This window comes from Simochromis diagramma, unplaced genomic scaffold (genome assembly GCF_900408965.1).
Source record: "Simochromis diagramma unplaced genomic scaffold, fSimDia1.1 OVJJ01000753.1, whole genome shotgun sequence".
NCBI classification, from domain to species: Eukaryota; Metazoa; Chordata; class Actinopteri; order Cichliformes; family Cichlidae; genus Simochromis; species Simochromis diagramma.
The window spans coordinates 22180626-22198152 of NW_024387523.1; the positions used below are offsets into that span (position 1 = coordinate 22180626).

A 17527-nucleotide genomic window follows, 5' to 3' on the forward strand; every position below is an offset into this window, starting at 1 on the left:
TCCTTTGCTGTTCATACACAAATCCCAAGTTAGGTAGGTTTGAAGGAACAAGATAAATAAGGATAAAAATAAGACAAGATATTAAGATAAATAAAGATTTAAAAAAATAAGGATAAAAATAATGAAAGATAAATAAATAAGTACAAAAATAAGTGAAGACAAGTGAGGGTATGAAGATGTCGATGTAAATAGATATACAAAAGGGCTTAATGTGCAAAATGAACTTAGCGTGCAAAGTGTCCTGATGTGCAAATTGCAGTTGAGGTAGGTCAGCTGTTCAGGAGTCTGATAGCAGTGGGGAAGAAATCGGTATTTAATTTTGTCAGATATAGCAGCGACAGTACAATCTTCCTTTTTCATAGCTGAGTCACAGACCACATGCTTCTAGGATTTTTCACAGCTTTCACAATAATTTAATAAATGTTTACAAACAGAAGTATTTAAATGATAGTTTAAGTTCTGCATGTGAAATAATTATCCTTATGTAAGAGTTCACTCACTGAACTCAGCTGAAGTAAGCAAGTTAATTATTCAGGTGGCATGACAGCTACCCTGCTTGAATATTCTTCACTTTGGTCGTTGCTGTACACGTAAACATTAATATTTCATTCTCGTGTAAGTTTCTGCTTTGTAAAATGAATTAAGCTAATATCGAGTGTTTTTGCTGAGACCACATTTCAGTATTGCAGTGTGGTGCCACTGCATGTGGAGGGTGGGGAGGCGGCTGCTGTTAAGTGATATGTTGTTTGCGAGCAGCAGGCACCCTGGGAAATGTTTCACATAATGGTGCATGTCCCCCTTTTCTTAGTGGATGATTCTGATGCCACAGCAATAAACCTGATGCACGTTGTTGAAATGGGTTTATCAAATGGGCCGCTGATGTTAAAGTAAAGGGCATGCTGCACAGTATGGGATGTATTGTGCCTTGGGGAACTGAAACGGATTTTTGTGCAGTGTTACTTACTGTAATCTTTGTGCTGACTTTGTGCTGTTGCAGGTGAATAAAGCCTACACATCATTTTTTAACCTAAAGGATTTCCTTATGCATTCTCAAGTATTCATGAAGCGTCTTATGGCCTGGCCTGCTCTCTCAGGCACTGTTATATGTTTTTAAATTAAAAGTCTAACATATAGACACTAATCTGTCTGGAAGTAGGTTTCATTATCTGACATTTTAGTTTAATATCAACACTAGAAGCTTTTTTGTAATGTTATGTACATTATTTAAGATAACATAGATAACGTATTCATAGCAGGCCATACAGGCATAAAGTATTTCTGACACTGGAGACAAAGTAGCAGTCATTAAAGAAATGTGTTGTAAGCCAAAAACACTGCTTAGAAGTCTTTAATGCCAGATCTACACTGGGCCATATCATACCATTCACAGTAATACTGGTGTAATGTTAGGCAATGATAAGAAAATGAAATATCACGATAGAATATGGGTAAAACGCGCATGCCCACTGCCTTTGTTTTTATAAGCATATGTCGGAAAAAGCATTGCGGCGACGGAGAATGAGAAGGGCGAAAGAAACAGATGAACCAGAATTGGTTTGTAAACATAATATTACCGTATTGTGTGTGTATAACCTCTTTTTAAGTTTAGTGGATATTATACATGGTTATGCTGAGGATATGTCGGCCAGTTTCCACTGGAAATACCTGCTGGTTAAACTGTCAGCAAGGAATTTGCATTTGCACTGTTACATTTTTATATAACTTTAATGCACATAAAAAACAGCTGCTTGTTTAAGTGAAAATACATTGATGGGGTTTTTTGCACTAATAAAGTTTCAATTATATTTTCAAATATATATCCTGATAAATATGTTTGGCCATATTGCCCTGCCCTAATATATAGCATCCTCAGCACATTTGCACAGCACTACTTGTACTTGTGTCTACTACCCGTATAGAAATCTGAATTGATTAAAAAGTCATACATCTGTTCCATCCGACACTGTTCCATCAAGTGATGTGTCCTTGTTGTTATAGACTGTATATACAAATTTATACTGTAATAGCTCTGGAAAGATGTTCATTAATTCAACACACAGCAATGCCTACAAATTCTGGATTTGACCTTACATACATTTTCTACAAGAGTATAATGGATTCATATAGCAGCAGAAAAAACAACTCTCAAACTGTACATTAACAGCACAAGTGTGAATGTGATAATATTGCTACCACATTTAAAAATGTGGTTTGTAATCTAGTAGCTCCATCTCCTTGCTGATTCTTCTTCAGGTCTCAGGCACAAAATTCTAGCTTTACCTTTCAGCAATAGACACCAGGAAGGTTAGCAGTTAAAAACAGTGAATCAATGCCCATCTGGTCTATTCTTATAAAGCAGCAATCTGTTTATCAGTCCAATGGAGCTTGTTTTTTGTTTTTTTAATATATGTTCTGTCAGTTTAGTGGTCCGCCTTAAGAATTCAGCTCAAAGTGCAGTTGCTGAAAATGATTAGTTTTGTTATGCTTCAGTTGAGAGGTATATGTGATGTTAATCTCTGTCAATGTCTTTGAGTCCCATTAAGAGACGTCATGGTTGATGTAAATCTCTATAGATTATAGATGTAGTGCACCTGTGTAGAAGTTTACATTCCAGAATCCAGTAGCTTGTAAGGTAAGATAGTATTGTTGTCAGTTCCTCAGCAGCACTATCACACAGTACAGTTGTGCATCCTGATCAGTTAACAGTGTATTAGCACTATATTCAAATTGATATTTAAAGCATAGTTGTTCAGACCAGTTTTTTATGTTTGTTATAATATAAAAGTCACCTCATAAGCAATGAAGTGGTTTTGTTTGGAACAAGTGAGTGTTTAAAGATAATGATGAGAGCCATTTGGAAAATATCACAATATTCAAAGGGAAACAAAGCACCTCTGCTAGCTTTTGAAGCTATTAAAGAATCAGAATCTGATTTTTGTTTGTTTGTTTTCTCAAGCATGTCACACTACGGCAAATTTTCTTCCAGCTGTGGGGGTCTCTCTGGTGATACAATGAAACTGAAAGATTTAAAACATCAATGTGAAACAAGGAACTAAAACATAGACTCAGCAAAGGATGTTGTTTAAGTTAAGCTGAGTTTCAGGCAGCGCACGTCCCTCGAGCAAACATTGTAGCTAAACTTCACCACATTATGCAGACTTCAGATAAGCACATGCATGCGTTACTCATCCATCAACCCGTCTGCTTTGTTTCTGTCCAGTATGACTGATAAAAGTGTCAAACTGCATTCAGTGCTGTTAAAGGGTCGTAAAAGTTTGCCGTTAAATGTGGTGAGCACTGAAACCCAGGATATATTTGAGCACTTTAGTGGCATCATTGACAGACTTGCAGAAAACTGCAGTGCCATATATATAAATGCCTGTGTCTGAAAATACTGAAAGTCACGCAAATTTACTATACAGATTGAATATACTTCCAGCTCTCAAAGTTGGGTAAAGGGACTACATACTTCATTATAACTGGTGTAAAACGTGGGCCTCGGGATATATTACCGGCTGTGTAAAGCAGCACACCTTGATGAATTGGAGCCATGCTGTGAAAGGCTTTTTTCTGTTCTGTATCTAAATAGAATAATCATTCTCTCCCACTAGTTCTGCTTCCCAGCATTCATTTGTCATCTCATGCTTGTATCATTGCTAAATTTCTTGGGATGGGTTTGTTTCCAGCATCAGCAGTTAGAGCCTGTTGTTCCTGGCACCCAAGATTCATTAGAGTAAAATTGTTTGTCAGGAGCATCAAGGAAATCATGCTGATTCCTGCAGACGTCATTGCTTTCTCACACATTGCATGTAAGCGCACTAAAGGAGGAAACACTAGCTGGCTGATGAATGTGTTTGTTAGTGTTCCCTGATGATGACGCCTTTTGTTGTGGCCCCAGTCCTTTAACTATTTGCCAAATCATAGTCCCATGGAAAACTGGAGAATCCCCAGTCTCAGCACTATTTTCAGATGTTCCTCATTCCAAGAGACGGCCGCTTCACTTTGTAGTCATCACTTTTTGTTCTTTCTTTGACAAAGTGCACATTTTCCTCCAGGGGAAAATGTTTTCCTTGTATGTTCTCTGACAGCTCTGGATATTCAGACTGCAAAACTCCAGCATGGTGATACTTTAGACCCGGGCTGAGGAAACTATCCCGGCTGATTACGTTGTTTTCTCATCTGATCATTTCAATTCAGGACCCAGGAAACCCATTTGTGAAGCTGTAAAGGGTTGTCTCGATCTAGTACCAGAACTCTTTGGAAAAAGTTTAGCTTCTATTTCAGAAATCATCCGAAATGACGTCAGTGAACTGGTTACAGCATCCCCGCGTCTGCCAACCCAGCCAGTCTGTGATGCTTTATGCAAAAGAGCCACAGGGGGAAGAGAGGCAAAAGATCTAACAGTCCAACTCGTCAGAGCTCTTTTTTGTTCTGTTTTTTGGAGGCAGTTTGTTTCCCTCTGGAGGATTTGTGGATTTCTGAGTAAATAAGCCAAACGTCTATAAGAGGACCTATAGGAATAGAATAGTAATTTAGTTTAATCCAATCCAAATCCAAAGAGAGTTGTATTTTCTTTTACTTGATGGTTATGACTAATGCTAATTATTTAACCATCCTTGACAAAAGCCTGGGGGTTGGTCGAATTGTTAGTTTTGCTTGTGAAGGTTCCCAACTGAATCTTTAGAATATGAAGCAAAGGTTCCTCAGTGATTCTTGTCTTACCTGCTGTAGCATAAGCTGCACTGGAGCGCACCTTTATGAAAGCAACGGAGATAAAGTCGTCAGAAATCTTCAGATCTTTCTTTGATCATATGACATTTTCAGTCGACTTCAAGAGAATGTGATGAGGAGCACACAGAGGTAGTTCTTCAAATTATTTGACGGCAAACATGCTCTGTGACAGAGAGCCTGGAAAGGTGTCATGTTTTCAAAGTGTCTTCTGTTAAACTGTGGTTGTAAGCAGTAGCATTAGCAGCCAGAGCCCGACGTTTTCTCATTAAAGCACATAAGGCTGTATCAAATTCTCCCAGTATGAGGAAGCGAGGTCCTTGATGATTGCATCATGAGGAAGTAATGATAAAGAAGAATCGAATAGTTGACTATGCAGTAACCTGTGAGAAGTATTTAGCATTCTAACAGACTTTCAAGTAAATGTTTATGTAAATTGCAAACTGTCTTGTTTCCACATCTCCCCTTCTCAGGCTTTGGTGCTTTTCCATGTCTTACATGATAAACTTTTAGGATGGTTTTAACTACTTTAAAAAAAAGTGTTGTGGGGATTTTTTCACTTTCTTCCAAATTTTCCTGAATTAATTAAGAAAATAATGAGTCAGCTACTACATTTACACCTACTAGATTTTACACAGGAGAAAATGTAATGACTCATCCAATAATATTCCTTGGATGAGGACGTTGAGGAAACTATGAAAAACTGCCTCTGGAGCTGGGTGTAGGAGGGTCTGTAACAAAACAACTCAGAGAAGCTAAGAGGCATAGGATGGAAAGTGGGGCAAAACCCATTGGGGCCCAGCTTTATAAGAATAAACCAGATCAGCCAAGGACAAAGCAAGATAACTGAAACCCAGGTGAATAGAATAAAGATTGGAAAGCTACATCCTAACTTGTGATGTACACGGAAACCCTTCCCAACACTAAACCACAACCTTCCACTCCATTCAAGTCATTACGGGCTGTGCCGACCGGATGTGTAGTTACATTTCTCGGGAGGTGCACTTCAGGTTACGGCACTGGGTTAACAGCAGTTTCTGGTTACGACAGAAATTTCTCTTACAAGTCTAAATCAGGCATAAGCCAGCTATGCAAGAAACTGAAACTAAACAAGGTAAAACAACGAGGAACCAAGCAGGGCATCAAGGAGATGAATGAAAATAAAACAAAGCGCCAGATAGAGGCGTTCAGGAAGAACAAGACTTGATGGAAGAGCTCATGAAGAGCAGAGAAGAATGAGATCCTGCTCTAGTTAAACTAGCGTGAGTTCAGTGACTCAGACTTGTTAATGTATTGTCAGCAGTTCTACGGAGCGACTTCAGTTGTATCTTCAGTGCTTCTGCCAATTAGCACTAAATGTTGATCGTAGCAATATGTGAAAATGTGAACTAAATCTTGATGTTTAAAAGAACTGTATTGAGGTTAAGAGAGCTGCACTTCCTGAAAAGTTAGCACACAATATGGAAACATATCAGTGTTGTGAGACACACTCGCTCTCCTCACACTGTCACTAATGGCTTGTTTGTTTGCAGTGAACCCTGACCACCCACCAGAACCCGAATTTCCCTAATTGAATAATAGTTGCTTTCACATAGCTCAAGTTCTCCGGTGTCAGCTTATTCGTCAGCAAACAGTTTGTGCAGCTACTTGGAGTTAGCACACTTGACATTCATCACCTTATCAGATCGCAAAGAAACCACCCCCTCGCAGCTTGGCTAATATGACTTTGGTTGATTTTTGTTGTGGCTTCTACATAAGTGGCACTTAAAAAAACAGATTAACTGATTTGCTAGTCAAGCACAAACACACTCACAAGCTCACTGTGTTAGCTTATAATGCATTCATGTTGTGTAAAGCTGCCCTGGCTTGTTAAAACACCCAGCCTTGCTCAGTAATAGGATGGTTATATAACATGATATGCAGGGTTTAGATTACTAACATCTAAAAGTAAATATTCATAACATGTTTTTTACATAATCGAATAACAGCCTACTGATTAATGGGGAAGCAATCTTTAAACGTGTAGAACCACTGAAAACCTGATTACTTAAATCCCCCTGCATGCTCTGTCCTCTGTTTTGCAAACAGCAGAAACAGAAGCAACACAGTGAGGCTGGCTGGTCTCATCAGCATTTACCTCCTTTTGTTCAGTGTGTGCTTTGACAGAGATGAAAGGGGAAAGTAAAAATATAGCCCATCTTGGCGTACTGTGAATTGGAACTCGCTGGTCTCGCTTTCTTCCTCGCTCTGTCTTGCCTTGCTCTCTCGTCTCGCTCCCTGCTACCTTTCTTTTTTGTTCTTCTGCAGGCGATAGTTCTGTGTGGAGCTGGCTATCTACTCAGGCACTCTGCCCTTTTTCTGGGGATTAAGAAAAGGCCTTGCATATAGACTACACATCAAATTTCTGTCCTCTTGCCACCCCGTTTTATCATTCAGTGTGAAATCTCAATTCCTTCACTGCTCCGTTATGTAATTATTACCCATCTTAATCATTTCTGGCTTAATCTTGTTGTCTGAGGGCATCGTGTTTCAAGACGAGAGCCTTGTCTTCAGTGTGTCACAACATGCGCACATGCATCACATGCTATACATTCAGTCCTTTGTATTGTGTGATACATTAGTAAAAGATGCCATTTCCAAAGGTTACATAGTCTTCAAGCTGTGACTCCACCATTTAAATTGACAGTTCATGCAGATAAACATCGAAATCTCCTGCAAGTTAACAAGGGAGATGAAAGCCCACCAGCTGAGCTACGCAGCTGATATGCATCTTTTCCTTGCCGTCTGTGCCTGAATGTGTTTTGGCTTCCATACAAAAACTAATCATAAGTGAATTAGTCTGCCTGAGAAGAGCACCAAATGTATTAATTTATGATTTTCTGCCATCTAATCTTGTAGTGCTGTTTTACCTCCTGGGAAAAACACGAGTTGCCTTCTCATTTTGATTGAGGCCTTTGTTACTCTGGGTCAAGAGAAGCATAGCCGCCTGCTTTTTAGAATCTATTTTTCAGAGTAAATTGTTTTCCACTCTAGTCTTGTAGTTTTCATTTGTTTACCCCTGTAACCTGTGGCGCCATGGAAACCACTACAAAGATCCCCTGTTGCATCTGTTTCTATGTACATTCATGTGAAAAAGAGTTTACACAAGTACACCCTTACTGCTTCCATAGGCGTTAATGGGGCAAGTAGCAGCCAAGTGCTGTTAATCAAATGCACTTCATTAAGTACTAATTACAAGTGTGAGTGCCTCTGTGAAAGCACTTGGCTTGGTGATTTGCTTGTGTGGAGCATTCAGGTGCGTGTTAATATAATAACGCCACAGTACTCCCACGAAACGAGTGAGTTTGCAAAATCACATTGAACTCACTGATGAAGGACTGAACAAGTGCGGCTTGTTTGGAAGGAGAAAGCTGCCTTCTATCTAAAGAGCATGGCAGCACAGCGTAGGTTTTCTAAACCGTCCACAAGACTTGTGGAAAGCCTGTGTGTCTCTCTGCATTTTGTTTGTGCACCTATAACACTGCTGGGGGAGCATTGCTGGAGGTTGCTTCTGGGGGAAATAAATAGTAAAAGATTAATAACATGGACAATAATGAAAATTAATAAATAAAACAGATTAAAACTGACTATTACTGACTGGAAGCTGACTCTGGTGCTACTCCTAAAATGCCTTGGAGAAAAGGTGTGTTTTTAAAAAGTGATTTAAAAAAATCTCAAGTGTTGGAGTCAGCCTAATATGGAGGGGCAACTTATTCCATAATTTGGGGGCCACAACAACAAATGCTCGGTCCCCTCGGTGTTTCAGTCTCGACATGGGGACAGCAAGCAAGGACGTTTTTAAACGTGAAAAATCAAAAATGAGCAGAGGCTGTGAGAAGTGATACAAGTCTGCTGAACACTTCTGGTCTTTCCTTTTCAGTAAATGTATTCAGAACTCAAGATCAAATTTACATTTTTCAAAGGGACTGGTGGTTCCAGGGCTCGAACCACCAACTACCATTATTAGATGACCTGCTCTGCCGCATGAGGCATTGCTCGTGGGTTTCCAAGCGAGCCAGAATAGTTTAACTTCAAAAACTTTAAAATCAACCTTTGTGTCTCTCTGCAGGCTAATTTTTGGGACATGAGTTTGATCCCCTGACAGGTTTACTGACCTCATGTTGTCTCGTTTTATCTTCTAAATTTTTATTCCTCTTCTCCGAAGCACTTTAGTCTACAGAGAAACAACATCATCCTTCACTATAGCAGTTCACCCTGTCACACACATTCAGAGCACTCCCTTGACTCCCTCCTCATCTCTATTATAGCTGCCATAATTCCATCCAGTTAAGAGAAAAACTGAGGTTTCGGGGTATAAATTGCAGCTTGTACCGCACCTGTTTCTGCACATTTGTCACTCTTGGGCTGCAGTCGCTCTCTCATGTCATCTGTGGCCCTCTGAAGTACACTGTAGTCAGTAGTTGGCTATTCTCTTTGGCATTCTGAAGTCTAAAAAGAGCAATTTACTGTTAAGTTCTCACAGATCAAAGTATTTAATTTGTGAGCACGTTTTAGTAGATGGCTTGAAGTCCCGACAATCAGGCTTTTAATTTGGGCAGAATTTCTGTTTATCCGTTGAGCTCGTGAACCGTGTTACCCTCGTTCAAATGTGAAGAAATTGCTGTTAAGTGCTGACATTGTAATCTTCATTACATTCGAGCTGCTCACTCCTGGAGACGGTTGGTTCGGGTTGTAAAGGGAAAGCTGAGGCTGTTATCTGCATGTGTGCATGTTGTAAGTTAGACTCCATGAGCTTTCCAATTACAACGTCTGCACCCGAGGGCCCAGTTTGAGGTAATTGCTTTTAAGGATCGCCCGACAACCCGAGGCCTGCTGTAATGACACTGTATCTCTGCTCTATGTGCTCAAATTATTCTATTTGCATTTATTAAAGCTGTTTTTGTGAACCCATAGATAGACAGAGCGCTGTTTTTGTTTTTTCTCTCTGTCTCGGTAAAGGCGAAGCTTTCATATCTGTCCCCTGCTGCAGGGCATGTTGACGCTCGCTGTAGATTAATTAAACGTCTACAATTACAGCAGGAACTTATGCAGGTGTCTGACATTCAGGGTGAGAAGGAAACAAACAGCCTAATTGAATCAAGCTTGTCACTTATAACCGATTTACCTCTGTGACTGATTTCATATCGCAACTCAGCTGGCTGCCTTCTCTTTTTAACTTGCAGTCAGAGCTGTTCCTGTTCCCCGGGGCTTTGTGATTTTGTGTTTTGTCAGGTACAAAGGCTCTTCATCAGCAGCAGCCAGCACAGTTGTTTCAGTGACAAAGCCTCCATCTCTTCCCATAATCCAGAGTTTTTCCTCAGACAAACTGCTGCTGTCGGAGTTGTTATAAGGTCAGCTGTCATATTAGCTGAGGAGATAAGGTGTGTGTGCTGGTGTGGGTGCGCACACCGTTTCTTCTAGACAGTGTTGTATAACAGCATTTGTGATGGATTGGTGGATGGTTTATAAAAAAAAAAAATAATAATTTAAAAATTGTAAATTTGTGCTTTTTCACCTTTGCCTGTGTTTACCTGTTAAAGGGATCCTCTGTATGTCAGCGGCTGAGCAACAAAATTAAATTCAAAAAATTGAATTTCAACTGATAAAGGGTCCACATCATTTTTGTTACTTCAGTGTGCTTGTGCAAAGTAGCTGGGTAACTCAGAGCAGGTAGATGCTCATACAGCGAGAGAGTCCAAAATGTCTGACATGCTAAGTGTCCAACAAATCTTCAACAAATTGGTTTGGGAACTAATCAGGCATTGTGACCTTCTGGGATAAATATCTTGTATCATTTATGTAACACAGTAAGGGGAATTGTTGAAAAGAATATATCAATGGGCCAATAGGCTCGACTATAGGAGCACAGGGGTGTGTTTATATGAGACACAGAGACAACAATGTGACTTAAAAGAACCAGCTGACTTTAGTGAAATAAACCATAAGGTTGACAAGCACAGGTTAAAGACACTTTACAATGGTAGAAAGGAAACTTACAAAAAAATGAAAGAAAAGTAAAACACATAAACTACTAAAACAATGACTTGGCCAAGTGTTACTTTTGGTTTTCAATGTTGGGTTTCAATGCTTGGGTTTCAATGCTCGGGTGCACCCTAGTAACCTGACTCCTTAATTCTTATAGAAACAGATTACACAAATCCAATGTACATTCAAATGAAAATCCACACTCAGAGTCCCAAATAAAAAATGTCCAAGGGGTAAAGTCCAAAAACTTCCCAGGGTGTGAAAGAAACTAGTGGTGAGAGAATGTCAGTCAGTGGTCTCATGTATAACCAGCTGTGTGTAAAGTGTGAGTGATACAGTCCTACCACACCGCAAGGTGCAGCAGATCATCAAGTGGAAAAGAAGCGAATCTCAGTCTCTCTAAGTCCAGGAGGGAAGGCTCGCCGTCTATTTCACCGGAGGAATCCACCTCAGGAACAATTCAGCTTACAAAAAAAACCCGACCTGTCAACAGACAAGGTCAGAACAGCAATTCAAATATTAATTATGCTGTTCTAGCTATAATTCACAACTTCGGATTTTGTTGACATCACATTCGACATCAATCAGCAATTAAAATACTGGAATTTGCAAAAATAAAACATCTCTTTTACACAAACTATGCATTAAACCAAGTAAAGTTAGTGCATATGTGACAATTATTAATCAAACAATTGAGATTAATTCAGTTTCTCAACGATAAAATGTGAAACAGACGTGAACTAACTGAGACATACAACATGTGCTCACCGATCTCAGTGCATCATGGCCGAAGACAATGGTATGGTGTCTCTCGGTCGGAAAATGTGGGGCTCTAAATAACCTGACGGGACATGTTTTTTTTCCCTTTAATGACAGTAATACAACGTGAAGGAAAATAAACATAAGTTGCGCTTCTAGTGTTACCTTACTTCTGGAAGCAGACTGAGATGAACTTTCAGGCAGTTGATAGCAACCAGAGCTAACAAAGGCTAACAGTTTAGCTCCACGCGGTACTTTCTAAAGTCGCCAGAAAACTGCAGCATCGCCTGTTTACTCACTTTGGCTACGTTTAACATGGAAGATAGCTGATAACCAGCAAACTTATGTGCAGCACAGTTAGTTGCAACTTATATCTAATACTTTTCCCAGCCCAAAAACTCCCACAAGAGCATCTGGCTGCATATTGCGACTGCTACACTAACCGGAAACACATAACTTCAGTTAAATCGACTTTGACAGCGAAAACTAAAGTGTATTTTTGTTACTATTGATGCTGCTGATAAATAAATTTGATTCTAAGTGTTTTTTTAACAATCTGGGTTTATTAAAAAAAATCACTTTTTTACATTTTTAATCCTTCAAACACCTTTTTCTAGTACAATGCACTTGTTTGAAGACAACCTCAAAACTCACCATATCATATATCAGCAGTGCTACTGGAAATTATTGTACAATGGTCCCTCACAATAACGTGGTTCACCTTTTGCGGACTGTTTCGCTGATTTTTTAAAATTAATTAATTAATTAATTTATTTTTTACAGTACATTGTGTTGTGCGTTGTGATTGCTGTAGACCATTGTCAATCAACCTACTACAGTGTCTCCTGTACAGCAGCAGTCCCCAACAGGGCCACGGACCAGTACCGGTCCGTTGAGTCGGTTTCCCTGGGTCTTTTCCCGTGGTGTGGTCTTATTGTGTCTTATTTTGAAAGAACTATTTACGCATTACCATAGCGACCAGAGAGCATCAAGAAGCAGAGAGGAGGACGTTACTCTCAATGTTGGCGCATTTAAGGAAGACGCTGCTCATAAAGTTACACAATTACACAGCCAAATTCGCGTTTATTATTATATTAACAAAATACTACCGTTTTTGTCTTTGTTTGTATCATTTTATTTTGTTGTATTTATCTGCAACACCTTAAAGGCCGGTCCGTGAAAATATTGTCTGACATTAAACTGGTCCGTGGTGCAAAAAAGGTTGAGGACCACTGCTGTACACTACAGGATGCGTTTAGCTTGTCGAATTTATATAAATCTGCACACGAAAAGTTTTGCACGGTTTCATTTTGTAATACTGGACTTATGTTTCTATGATGGGTTGAACTTTAGGAGTGTTTAAACAAAAGAGAAAAGTTTGAAAATGTTCATGCATGTCTGAGAAAAGTGTATAAAGCATGTAGTGAGGGGTTTTACAGTCTTAAAACATCTATAATAATTGTAAAAAATAAAATTGGCTACTTCGCGTAGCGAACGTAACTCCCGCGATAAACGAGGGACTGCTGTATTATTAACAGTAGAGTCTGGGACATCTAATTGATTAACATCCACATTGATTATCATGCACTATTATTTTTGTTCAAGGAGAGCAAAAACTATAAAACTCTCTCTCAGCTTGTTCGTTGCCAAAATAGGCTACTTTTGTGTATGTTCACAAAATGCTGTAAAATGTATATTTATTAAAACATTTATCTACTTTTAGCGACTTGACTCTTTAAATTAGCACCAGTCCTTTTCATCAAAACCAAAATTTTATCTACATTCTTTTTTTTTTTTACTCTTTAAATGCCAGTTAGGTTATATATAGTACCAGTAACGTTTCAGATAAAAAGGTGATAAAGTCCTAATGGTTTCATAAATCTTCCTATTTATTTATTTATTTTCATATAAGCATTGGGGACAAGGCTGTCTTGCAATTGTTGAGGTCACTAGTGTGCGCCCTATTTCTTCCAGGATCACTTTTCATTTGTAGGTTTTAGTGGACTCTTAGTACTGTGAAGTGGTTTTCATGGGTCAAAGTAGGGCTGGGTCATATTATACCGTTCACGATAATACCGGTATAATGTTAGGCAACGATAGGAAAATGAAATATCGCGATAGAATGGGAGTAAAACGCGCATGCGCAGTGCCTTTGTTTTCATACGCACATGGCCGATTGTTGAGTGAAACAGATGAACCAGAATTGGTTTGTAAAAATGGTGCAACTTCCGTGATGTGGAACTGGTTTGGTGTTTGTCCGTCAGATACACGACAAAGCACATTTTTTTGCAGAACATGCAAGCGGCCGTCGTTCTTGTCGTATGTGTCGTATTTGTCGGACTAAGATGCTCTTAAATCTGGGAGTAATCTGGGTCCTAAACTCAGTCTTTTTCAGGTCAAACGAACACTGCAGCATCACTGAGAGTTAAAAACTGTCTAAATTCTTTCATCTTTAATAAAACGATCAGCATTGCTGCTTTACCAGGTGTAACTATGAAGTTTAACTTCCAGGCATCCATGAAAACAAAATTTATTACATTTAACGGAGTTAGAAGTTAGCAGGAAGCTAGCGGAAGTTAGCTCGCTAGTTTCGCTAGTTACCTAAGCATGATATAGCATGATAGCATGTTCTGACTGAGAGATTTCTGAAAAAATTCAAACGTGCAGCTCTGCTATCACTTCCAACATAAATGAAGACAGGAAACTAAACAGCAGTGACGTTTGTAGGGTTACTGAAGTTGGGCTAGCTGGTATATAATGATGTGCTACGTGATCGCTAGCGACACAGCTATGTTAGCATAACATAAACAGTGAAGCTGCAGGATGAACACTAACACTTTTCCACTTATAAAAGTTAACGTTAAGGTTCCTGATAGTTAGAGACAAATGCAATCGCATGGCAGGATGCTGTAAACAGACCAAACTTCAGTCAGGAGAACAACTGAGATAATCCATCCACAATACGAGGTTAGTCATTAATATACTGCAACAACATGGGAATAGAGCAGCTGCCAGAGAATTCAACATTAATGAATCAATGGTACAGAAGTGGAGGAAGCAAGAAGAATGAGTTTAATAAAGTTTGATTTATCTGACTGCTTTGTTTCGCTTAATGTGCGTTATAATCCCGTGCACCTTATGGTCCGAAAAATGCGTACTGCACACTGCAGTTTAATGTTGCAAAGCAGCTCTTTTTAACTTCAGTGGATATTATACTTGGTTATGCTCAGGATATGTCAGCCCATTTCTACTGGAAATGCCTTTTGGTTAAACTTTCAGCAAGGAATTTGCATTTGCACTGTTACATTTTTATATAGCTTTAATGTACATAAAAACCAGCTTCTTGTTTAAGTGAAAATAAATGGAAGGTTGTCTTTTTGCGCTAGTAATGTTGTGGAGTTGTATTTTGTCTCGCATCAATTATATCGTCAGTTATATCGTTATCGCAAATTTTCAAATATATATCGTGATAAATATTTTTGGCCATATCGCCCTGCTCTAGGTCAAAGGCTTGTATTCTAAGATCTGGGAGATTGTAGAAATGAGCAGTAATTCCCTTCTTACCCTCTTTCCAGAAAAATAAGGGATCTGGAAGCTGTTACGCTTACTTACAGCAGCAGCACTTTCTGCAGCTGCATTAAGTCCAGGACACATTCACTAACTACTAACTAGTATGTGTTGCTGTATGTGCTGCAGCTTTGAATCTTTTATTAATATATATTTTGTTAATATTTTGGCTATGATGTCTTGTTATGAAATATAGAAGAGTAAAAGTGTTTTTAGCATGCGGTCAAAGCTAAGTTTGACTGGAAAACTCAAAGCTCAATAGTCTGTATCAACAAAAATTCACTGCAGCCTGTGTAATATTTGATGCGTCATAATTTATTCCAGTCTATCTTGCAAATACATATTTGCTTTGCAACATCATGCACAAACACACACAACTATTAGATCCTTAAGATCAAACCTGCATCATTCTTTTGATCCACTGCAGTGTAGTAGTCAAAAAAAAGAAGTGAAGTGGCCACAAATGGCCAGAATAGAGCCCAGAGGGTTAATTCGTAAAATGTCTAAAAATATTATTGATTACAGGATAATACATTGATGTTAATAGCAACTGTAAGCTTTTTACTTTGACGTTACAAGTATAAACAATGCTGTTACATTTACACTAAAAATTTTTACTATAAGTATGGACATAAAACAAGTGAACAACATTTTATAATAAGCTTATTTGGAATTCTGCACACTGAAAAAAAACCCAACAACACATAAAAAAACACAAACAAACAGCCAGGGCCTAGTTGTATAGAATGCAATCAGTTTATCTAACAATCAGATTGTACATACTAACAAAAATATCCAAGCCATCCTCAATAATGAAAGCAAAATGGTATGGATCAGAAGAGCTGTCAAGAAATGTGGTGAACAGGAAAAAAAAATATTTAATGAAAACACACTTTTTTCTCTTGCTGATGAATGCACTGAACTGTACAATGTGAAAAGTCAACAGAGAGACTGCAGAAGTGCTGAAAAGAAGTGCATATTTATAACTTTAACTATGAGGTATATTTAATACCAACATACCTTTGAAAGGCAAAGCATTTTTAATGTATCCATTTATATGCTCCTCGATCTTTGCCCTGACAGTAGGGCTGAAAGTGGGGCACAGAGGACAGTGAAAGAGTCTTCAGCAACATGTTGTGCATTCCTGCAATTCTGGCTTGGTGGCGGAATTCAAATTTGATATGTGCATCTAAAACGGACAGAAAAACAGATAAACATCATATACACATTTAAGTTCAGGTTTTAGCAGAAATAACACGTTGCAGTTAGCATGTAAGAGATTTGGGGAGAAAATTCTTTACAAAAACATAATTTTCAAGACACCTTTATTTGTGACATACGTATCTATTGACATATAAAAGACAATTTAACAAAGGCTAACTAAAATCTGCGGAATAAAAAAGCAGAACAGAATGGAATAGAGAATATTAGTATTTATAAATGTATAAATCTCTTTGTGACAAACTTTACAATGTTGATGCAGGTGGAATGAGAGACATGAATAAAGCGCAATATGCAGTAAATGGAACAATGTGCATTGATGTCAGATAGTGAAAAGCAGTGAAGTGAATTTGTTCAATAACAAGCAAAAATCAAATACGTCCGAAACTGACCACTAAATGCTAACCAGAGGTGTCAAAAGTACACACATTCCTTACTTAAGTTTAGATACCTCGGGGGTATGACAGTTGTTGTAACGCTAACAAAGTGCCAACGTAATCAGTGTAAGCAAAGTAGATGATTCCTAGAATTATATAATTATTAACGGCAAATTTATACATGGAAGACTCTGTATGGCAGCCTCGCTTCTGTCAGTCTGCCCCAGGGCAGCTGTGGCTACAACTGTAGCTTGCCTCCACCAGTGTATGAATGTGAGAGTGAATGAATAGTGGTATTGTAAAGCGCTTTGGGTGCCTTGAAAAGCGCTATATAAATCCAATCCATTATTATTATTATTATTATTACCAACCTTTACAATCGATTTGCAAGGTTAATGATCCATGTCACTACCCGATCCGTACCGGAAACCCGATCGGTACCCCGCATGCGCAAATCTTACGTCACTTCCTCTCTTTGCCAGCATTGCGACATTCAATATATTTGAATGACACGGTTAGCGCCCAGTTAGCTCCTAGCATTTCTCAACAGCTCTGCCTCCTTTTCGACTACCGGGACATTTAAACAATGGATAATCCGTATACAAACAAATTCATGCTTTTCTCCTCAACAGAGAGCGTCCCCCGATTGAACAACAGCGCCGTAAAATAAGAAGAATGGCGCCTAATTACAGACTTAATAATATTGACTTAGCAATGTGTCACGTGAAGATTCATCAGCCAGATGAAGTGTTTACTGACAATTGACAGTGATAGCGCACATCATCATTACTATTCCAGTCAATCCTCTCCACACAGACAAGCATAAACACACTCGACTATCACTAAATCAA

At 38.7% G+C, this 17527-nt stretch overlaps 1 protein-coding gene and 1 long non-coding RNA gene across 4 annotated transcripts in view; both read left to right on the forward strand.

Annotated features, from left to right (window-relative positions):
- ctdp1 (CTD (carboxy-terminal domain, RNA polymerase II, polypeptide A) phosphatase, subunit 1) overlaps positions 1-17527 on the forward strand; it is a 98943-nt gene that overhangs the window by 63679 nt on the left and 17737 nt on the right. The gene's annotated exons all lie outside the window — the stretch shown is intronic.
- LOC120726955 lies at positions 12638-16777 on the forward strand. Its single transcript, XR_005694410.1, has 2 exons — positions 12638-13544; positions 15014-16777. It is a non-coding gene; the product is annotated as an uncharacterized LOC120726955 (long non-coding RNA).